Raw genomic sequence first — 9,919 nt, 5'->3', positions numbered from 1 at the left:
TGTAGGAGGGTTCCCCTTTCTCCGCATCTCCGCCAACATCTGTCGTTTCCTGACTTGTTCATTTTAGCCATTCTGACTGGTGTGAGGTGGTATCTCATTGAGGTTTTGATTTGGATTTCCCTGATGCTGAGTGATGTTGAGCACTTTTTCATGTGTCTGTTGGCCCAAATGCAGGAGTCCTGTTCAATATTCCCAATATCCTCCCATATGTCTGACATATAGGAGGTACTTGATAATGAGTAAATGAGTGATGAATGAAAATGAATGAGTAAGTGAATGAGTGAGTGAGTGAATGAGTTAATGAATGAATGAGTGACTGAGTGAGCGAATGAGTTCATGAATGAATGAGTGAGTGAGTGAATGAGTTAATGAATGAATAAGTGAGTGAGTGAGTGAGTGAGTGAGTTTGTGAATGAATGAATGTGTGAGTGAGCTTAGTAAGTGAGTGAATGTTTAGCTCTCATTGTTAGGAAGTTCTTTACCTTCGGCTGAAACATGCCTCCTGCTAACCACCACCTTTTGAGCAGAAGTCCACTCACTGACTCGGCAAGGATTCACAGGAGGAACACTCTCCTCCTCCCCATGGTAGCTTTTCACATAGAGGAGCCACAGTGACCTGTTCTCTGTTCTTCAAACGTGCCAACCTGGTCCTGCCAAGTGTGTTCCCTCCTTAAGCCTTTTGCATGCCTGGACCTTCTGCCCAGGACACCTGACTCATATTTCTTTTCATGGCTGGATGTTTCTTGTCATTTTAGTCTTAGCTCAAATATCACTTCTTCAGAAAAGCCATTTCTAACTACTCAGTCTAGAGTAACCTCTCCTGTCCTTTCCCCTCTTTATCACTCTGTGCTGAACCCTGGGTGATTTCTTCAGATCTGTCTTCCAGTTCACAAAATCTTTCTTCATCTATATCTAGTCTAGTGCTTAACCTGCCTGTTGAGGTCTTATATCAGTTACTCTTTTATTCATAGAATATATTTTTGAATATTGTAAACATTCTTATTTTAAAGGTCTTTAAAAAAAATAAAGTCCTTTTTAGAGTCCCTGTTACATGTGATCCCCCACAGTGATTTCTCCTCTTTATTGTATCTGCTGGCCGTGTCTCAGGAGTTGAGTATCTTTGTATTGTTATAATGTTTTAAATGTAACTTTATCAATAATTATCATTTATGAGTGACCCACATGAGTTATGGAGATGAGCCTGGGTGTTTATTAATCTTAGAAGAGTTGTTATATTAATTTCTTGATGAATGCAAGATCAGTGCAAGGATTTGGGCACTCAACCTCGTGCTTGATGTAGGCAGGAGACAATGATTTCTTATGTTTGGTATCACTCACCTGATTCTGATAAAGAAGACTTTACACTGAAAGACACACAGAATCATCACCCAGTGCAGCAGTCCCCAGATGCTTGGTACTTAATGCATGAGTTCAATGCATAAAAATCACCCAGCTCAATGCATGAGCATGGAACTCATTAGAAACAGAGTTCTGAGATTGTCTCCTGGATACTGATTCCCTAAGTCTGGCATTGAGCCCAGGAGTCTGAATTCCTATAAAGTTCTCCGTTGATTCTGATGTACAGTGAAGTTTGGGTACCAATGGTCCTATAAGCTTTGAGGATTGGAATTGGAATTATTTTTGTCTTATTTCCTTCAAATGAAAAGATTTAAAGCAGCTTATAAGATATATGCAAATCTATTTTGAAAATCAGACAGAAAACACCTGCACAAACAGATCACCTAAGTGGGTGAGAGCTGAGTTTATTTGCTCCAGTACTGGGGAACACTCAGGGGATGCTGTGGTTGGCAGCCTCACCAATGTTATATCATAGATGTGGCCGTGACCTGTGCTTGACCCACCCTTATCCATCTCTGGACACTGTGGGCATTGGTCCAAAGTCCACCTCAGTGAAATCAGTTATGGGGTAATTGTGGAACTGCAAAGTGGTGCTGCTCTCTGATAGGGCTTTGCTGTTTCTGGGGTCCCCTTCTGCAAAACTTCAGGTTGCTCAAATGCATTTATTGACTGGCAGCACCCTTTGTTTCCTAGATTACCCTCTGTCTGGACAATGAAGCCTCCTCTTGGCAAGCTGATGTGCCTTGCTGACCCGTGTTCTCTTGCGCCTCTAGCCTTCTGCCCAAGCTGTTTCCTCTGCCCAGAAAACTCTGGTGCATCTCTAAGACTCCATTCAATTACCACTGTCTCCAGGCAGTCTTTCTCCTCTGCCTCCTTCCTTTCCTTCCTTCCTTTATCCTTTATTAATTGAGCCCATACCATGTCCCGGCACTGCACTGGAGCTCCCCAAATTCCCTCCATCCCTGCATCTGCCACACTGCAGACCATTCCAGCCTCATCCCCCACCATGCTGTCCTCCCTTCTCTGCTCTCTCCACACTGGCTTCTTGTGCTCCCTCTCCCTCTCTACAGGACCTTTGCACAGGCTGTACCCTTCTCTGCCTGGTAAATTCCTCCCCCCCACACTCCTGCTCTTCCCACCTTGACTGTTACCTCCTGGCCCCCTGCAGTTGTCTCACTCTGCCTTCCTTCTTCACTTCTGCCCTTTTGTGTTTCCTAGATTACCCTCTATCTCCTCGACCACACTGTAACCTCACAAGGGCGAGCCGTGTAACCTCAGTGCCTAGCACTGAGCCTGACATATAGCAGGTGCCCAATGTTGAGCAGTTGAATGAAGACAGCTTCGAGAACCTCAATCTCTCTCCTCCTTTGGATCAGTTCTTAACCTTCTTTTGACCATTGGCCCCTTTGGGAGTCTCGAAGGCTAGAAACCCTCTCCGAACAAATACACATGAATGCTTCTATATTATTTCAAAATTGAAAACCACCACAAATAAAGAGGCCATTGTCTATTAATTTCAAGTGAAGATTCTTTTCTTGAGAGAGCAGCTGATGAATTACATATAGATATCATGATTTAAGCCCACCACATTTAAAGAGGAAAATGGGCCTCCCCGCATCTTAAAGCCTTGTGCATTCAGACGGCTTCATGTAGGTGCCACACTGGCTAGTATGTCCCCTTTAAGAACTCATCTCCCTGCTTTTGTTATTGCAGGAATGAAGACAGCACAGAGGCAGACCCATCAAGCTGGGAAATATTTATATCCCCCCAACTGACCAACAGAGCAGTGGCGGCCCCAGGATTTGTGGTCCCTTCCAGGGAGCTGAGTTACAAGCCAAAGGACTGTCTTCCTATTCCAAGTCATTCATGGGAATATCCCTTTTTGTACAATACCAACCAGGGGACCAAAGGATGGCTCGTGACTGTCAGAAGCCCGTACGTATCGGCACGGGGTGGTGGAAGGAACTTGGGGTCTGGCGTCCCAAGGTCTTGGCTGGCTTTGCCAATCCTAAGCTGTGTCACCGTGCACAGGTTTCTATGAACTTCCATTTCTTTATCTGTTTGAGGGTCTTAACACCTACTTGACAGTTTTTTTCTGATGACCAAATGATCTAATGGTTATGAACGTGTTCTGAACACTGCAAGATGCTTCCCATATGTCAGGGATCATTGTTGTCTGTAAATGTGATCCTGTCTTCTCCCATTCATGTCACTGGTGGTTGCTCAGGAGCACGGTCTGCCATAGCTGTGCATTACACATACAGTTCCGTGTCACTGCTGCCCAAGATGGGTGATGTGGTTCCATGGCAATAGAAGAGTTTAAAAAAAAAACAAAACCTTAGTAGTCATCTCGATATTATAGAGCTCCTGCAGAAGCTTGGGCTAAGGTGGAGGTCCTAACCTGTGTGAAATATTGTATGCCTGTGAGCACTTCCTTAGGAAGAAGGGCCATGGATTTCATTAGATTCTCAAATGAAATGACACTGGAACCCCCTAAGGCCAAGCACCCCTAGTCTATGGGGAAAGGACTCCATTAGGGAACCCAGAGATCCAGCTCTGCCTCTAACCAGTTGGTGACTTTGCGGCCTCCGTTCCTGATCTGTAAAATGGGTGCAGCCTCCTGCCTTCCAGTAACCTCCCAGCCTGACAGCAGATGAGTCTGTCACCCCTCCCTACATGTGTCCCCCATCAGAGAGGAGACTGCTCCCACTGCAGCGAGCATTTGCTGGGGCCCTACTCTGTGGCCAGCTCTGTCTGGCTGGAAGATCCCATACCCAGTCTTCTTGCTTCCTGAGTAAGTAAAGCATTCTTCTAACCTAACCGTATGTCACTTCAGGCAACTATATCTATGGATTGTCCCCCCAAATAACCACAGCACCCCAAAGTGCTCAAAGCACTGCAGGCCCACTCAGCTCATTTTGCCAGGAGGTTAATTAAAGAGCATCATGGCCTAGCCAGTGTGCAGACTGAGGGGTTTGCTCCCTCTGCAAACACTTCCCTGGAAATCGCAGGACTGTGAGGCTATCTTTCCCAAACTGAACCTCTGTCCCCATTAAACACTAGCCTGCTATCCTCCCCTGCCTCAGCCCTCAGCCCCTGGCGACCTCCACTGCACTTTCTGTCTTGATGAATATGACTGTTCTGGAAACTTCATATAAGTGGAGTCAGACAAGATTTGTCTCTTAGGGACTGGCTTGTTTCACTCAGCATGATGTCCTCAAGGTTCATCCATGTTGTAGCAGGTGTCAGAATGCCCTTCCTGTTGGAGGCTGAATAATGTTCCAGGGGATGGACAGATCTTATTCTGTTTGCCCATCTCCCTGTCGACAGACATTTGGGAGGCCTCCGCCTGTTGGTTAATGTGAGTAGTACTGCTATGAACATGGAGGTACAAATACCTGCGTTGTATTTGTTAATACTGGAATTAGCAAATGACATTTGCAAACAAGATTTCTCATGAAAATCGGAATTTCTGGCTTCTCTTGGAAGAACAGTGGATCTGGCTATTCAAGGCTTCTATCTTCATGGCCGTACTCAGAGATGAATGAGGCCGGCACACTCCATCCCAGGCTGACAGGCACACCCAGCCTGATGGACTTCAGGTACCCACTCCCTCCTATGGTCTCTTCCGCTGACCACCTAACCTGCCCCGTCTGCCCAGCACTCTCAGGGGATGGCTGAAAATAGAGACCAAGAGACACCACGACCTGGGCCCATGATCTCGCGGGTGGGATGGTGAGTGACTTGCTGTCGTCTGGGAAAGGTCTGCACTGAGTTCAAGTCCCAGCTCTGCTGCTCGCCTGCCCCGGTGACCTTCACCTGTCTGAACCTGTTTCCTCCTTTGGAAGAAAATGGGAGATACGGTACCTTCTCCAGCGGCTGTGTGGAATTATTGTCAAGACAGAAGAAGAAGGTGGATGGTGACTGGAACATGGAGGGACGTATTAACGGCACAGGCCGAGTCTGGCAACCTAGAGTTTGGGGGGGTCCATTTCCTCATCTGCAAAATTGGAAAAGGGACCATGCCTCCCCCCAGGATTATTCTGAGGGCTAACGAAGTCAGGGAAGGTAAAGCACCCAGCAGAGGGCTTGGCGTTCAGCAGGAGCCTCACACATGGTACTTTGTAATAAGAGAGGGCTATGTTGGAGGGCTCCAGATGCCCCTTGGCAGCAGAGCACAATCCAGCAAGAGACCTGATGTCCTGATGTTGTGGGGACAGTCTCGCTGCAGTCTGCCAGCCTGATTTCAAAGCCTACCCTCTGCCTTTTTACCTGCTGGAGCCCAAGCAGGTCAGCTGCTTCCCTGAGCTGCAGACTCTCCACTGTTGGAGGCGCACAATCACTGTTCTTGCTAACACAGGGGGAAATGACGAGCATCAGTTGCCTGGCACGTACTAGATGCTCAACAAAACTTCATTCCTCTCCTCCCCTTCCCAAGCAGAAGTCTGCCTCTGAGTTTAAAAGGATGGCATGTTTTCCAAATGAATGTTAGAAGGGGGGGGTGGGGAGGAGGGGGAGACAAAGACAAAGATGAAGAAGAAGATGAGGAGGAAGAAGAGGAAAAATGTGGTTTCTAGCCTCTCACTGGAGTGCTTCAGGGCTCACATGTTCTTGGGGTTGAGGTTTGTCATTCCCTGGGATTCATTCATCCATCCAACCAGCAAGCATTTACTGAGCACCACTAAATGCCAAGCACCATTACAGGCCCGCCTGGGGTTATAGGAGAGGACAAAACCGACCAAATCCCTGCTCTTTGGGGTCAGTTCATATCAGTCAATGGGTAAAGTTGATGGATAAATGCTCAGTAAGTGCCACTTTTGAGCTGGCTTTATGTGGGACCCAGACTTCACCTTCAAGGCTTATCTCTGTTGCTGGCTGTGGGCAACCTCCTTATCTGAGCCCGGCCTGCTCCTCTGGCAGCCCCAAATGGCATGCTTGTCCTGGGCTCTTGATCACCCACTGCTGGTCTATCTGCCCACTTGGGTTGCTTCATTGTATCTGTCCTTTTCAGACTCCCCAAGGGAAGTCTCTGAGCCACTTCGGGACCAGTGAGGCACCCCTGGGGGAGCAGTCCATCCCACTGCCCACAGGAGATCTGTAGAGGCCAGGTGTGGAGCATGGCAGAGCCCTGCCTCTTTACTTTTAGGCTTTGAGTGAAATGGAAATGTGACCAGAAAAAGAACTTTGTAAACTCTTAAGCTCTCCATAAATATAAGGATTTGACTTTCATATGCTCGAGAGATGAGAGAGACCACCTGGTATAGGAGAAAGAGATGAGGGCTTAAACCAGAATCACTGGGCTGGAATCCAGGTTCTGCAATTTCTTAGCTCCAAGACCATGGGAGAGGCTCTTCTCCACCCCAGTTTACTTACCTGTCCAATGGGCTAATAAAATACCTGCCTCAGCACCTGCTGTGAGCATGAACAGATAAACAATGAGATGGGAAAGCACTTCGCAGACTTCAGTGTTGTGCATATGCTTCATTCATGTCCTTAATTCAATGCATATCTATTATGCACCTACTGTGTGCTCTTACGAACAAGGTGGTCTGTCTTATGACAATTTGGAAAAAGGTCCCCAGGCTAAGGAAGAAAAGAATTGCTTGTCAGATGGTTGTACTGTGCATTCATAGATTATGATTAGCAACAGCCAGGGAGTTGGCATGGCAACGTTCCCCCACAAACTGCTAGGCAGTGTTCTTAAAATAGGTTCACCAGAGGTGTGGCAGCCGTGGAGACCGCAGCGGCTCTGCAGACCACCGTAGCCTGGACTGTAACCCATGTGCTCAGCATGCCACTCCCCTTCCCAAGTAGACCAGTGGCACGGTAACTAGATCCGGAAGCATCCATTGTGGAAACTGGAGACTTACTTTGGTATAAATACTGTTGGTGTTCCCCATTTTACAGGTGAGGTGAAGAAACTGGAGCCCAGAGGAGCCCAAAGGGGTTAAGTGACATACCCATGGTCACAGTCACTTGATTACTGATGTGACTGAATTTGGTTCTGACATCTTCATGGAGGATTCTCCAACCACGCCATGAAGCACGCTTTTCTGATTCGGAATTCTAGATGTAGGTCTGATGCAGTTCTTTTCCTAAAGGGTTACAAGCCATATGGCATCACTGAGCAACATGCACTGGGTCAAAGAATTCTTGCCTTTTGTGTAGAATCCATGCCCATGTTTCTCCCTGGGGAAGTGTTGAATCCCGAGATGTCAGGAAAGCTCACCTAACTTCGTGGTCATGCTGAGATGATTGTGGTTTAAGTCCCTCCCTCCACAGTCTTCCCTAACCTAGTTTCCCAGTGTGAAAATCAAGCAGCAAAGCTGATCAAAAGTTTATGAGCTGCTTTGCAAGGAGATTACTGTGTGAGTTAGTGACCCCTCATTGCAGAGGACAAGGAAGCCAAATCCTTTAAAAGATGAGTTCCTCTTTTCTATCTGTGTTACTCAGTGATTTACTGAGTAAACTTTATAAACTTGAGAAGGGCTTTTTTTTGTTTGTTTTTAAAACCTTCAGGCTGGTGAGCTGCTTTTAAGAGATTCACAACTCTTGTTTAATTCCAGGGTGAAATTCCAGGACTGGAATGTGAAACTTTTTGAGCGCTGTCAACTTCTGAGAATAGGGTGCTAGACATTTGTGACATATTTTAGATATTCAACCTTTCTCTATGCAGACAGTGCCTTGCAGTAGAAAGGGCTCTGGGCTGAGAGCAGGGAGGATGGGAGGGGAGGCTGTAACGTGAGCTCTGCCACTGCCTGCCCCCCCCCCCACCCCGGAGCTGTTTGTAGGCTATAAAGACTGCGCTACGTAGTGATAATTCTTTATCACTGCCTGTTGGACTCACCTGCAGGGCTCTTTAAAAACCTAATGCACAGGCCCGTCTCCAGGTCCTGAAATCAGCCTGTCTTGGGTGGGGCCCAGGCAGGGATCTTTAAAAAGGCCCCTAGTGATTCTAATGGGTTGCCAGGGGGAAAAGTATGAGACCATTCCTTTCAGTTCACCCACTGCCCCTGTGTTAATTAAATTCCAAGATGCCCCTGGAGCTGTCTTCTGTGTTCGACTTTTATTTAGTTTTGCTCCTTGCTAGGAAAGAAATGTGTACTCAGAGTTGATAGGAGGAAGCTTCTCATCTTTGGGATATTTTTGATCATGAGTTGGCTTTGTAACTTCACGTTTAGAGGCCCTTTTAAGCAGCTAATGATTCTTTTGAAAACGAAATGCATGGCACTGTAGCACTCAGCTCCACTGAGGCCGAACCTAGTGCTGAGCTCTTGGTGTCTGATCACAGCACACTTACATGGAAGCTCAGATAACGCAGTTGGGTGATGTAATAGGCACCGAAAATGAGCCTCGTGTGTATAATTGCTTGCATCCTAAAATCTTCCAGAAATAGATATTCCAAATCCACCAGTATATATAGATTTATCAGTTGTGTGAGCAATAGAAGCTGATTTCTGTTCAGCATTCATGCCCGTGGCCAACTGCGTTCCTACCTGGCTTTGAAATAAATTCTTTAGGAATTCTTGATGCCTTAGGGAGGTGGAAAAAGAAGACCCCTGGGAGTTGGTCATGTGTTTTAGTCCTCTTCCCTGTTTTAGAAGAATTTCTAGAAAAAGACTGTGCATGTCTTGGACCAGAACCTGTTTTTAAGAATTCGGTAGGCTTAGGATGGAAGGATTGGGTTTTCTTTATCCTATTTGATCTTCCCTAAATCCTACTTTAGTTTCAGCAAGCATAGCTCCCATCCAAATCTGACTTCTGCATCCTCCGCACAAATGTATTACATAGAATCATGGAAAGACTAATAGGAGAATCAATACAATCAAAGTAAGTTTTGCTCTAACACCATATATGTATATATATATATATTTTTTGTCTTTGAAAAGTATCATCAGGTTATGTCCAAAGGTGGATTGATGATACCTTTATATGATGGTAGAACAAAGGAAGAGAAAGACAAATGAATGGGATTGTTAAAATGCCTGACAATTTGATATCAACTCTGTATCAATATTTTCTTGTTTAAGGTAAAGTAATATAATACAATGTTTGTGAATATGACATCAAAAGTGATGGGGGGACAAATATGTATGCAGTGATGTTAGAACTATTAACTTAGACTTTTCACTGGGGTGAAGACACGTTTGCTTCTAACAGAGATCAAAGAAGGAGTTATGGACCAGACACACTGGGCTTGAACTGTCACTCTGCCACCAACTGGTTGTGCAAGTTTGGACGGTGTACTTACCTCTCTAAATCCCAAAGTCTTCCATGGAAACAGCAGGGAAGGTGTGAGCCTTGATGAGACAGCACGTGTCTTCTAAAGCATCTGCACATGTTAGTGCTCTGTAGATGTTGGGAACATTTCCTCTCCTCTTTGAAAATGCCCAGATGCATTTCAGTGCAATGGTTAGGCTTGTGTCACCAATCTGAGTTTGGTGATTCCGTTGGTCTCCCAAAGTTCAGGTTTGCACAACCAACTTTTGATAATGAGGTAGGGAAGGGACCTGGGTGTCACTGGCAGATGATGAACAAGGCTTATGAATTCATTTTGGCA

Source organism: Leptonychotes weddellii, chromosome 2, assembly GCF_054177405.1.
Source record: "Leptonychotes weddellii isolate Sample4059 chromosome 2, ASM5417740v2, whole genome shotgun sequence".
NCBI lineage: Eukaryota > Metazoa > Chordata > Mammalia > Carnivora > Phocidae > Leptonychotes > Leptonychotes weddellii.
The sequence above is the reverse complement of the archived record's forward strand: the minus strand, read 5'-3'. Positions refer to the sequence as shown.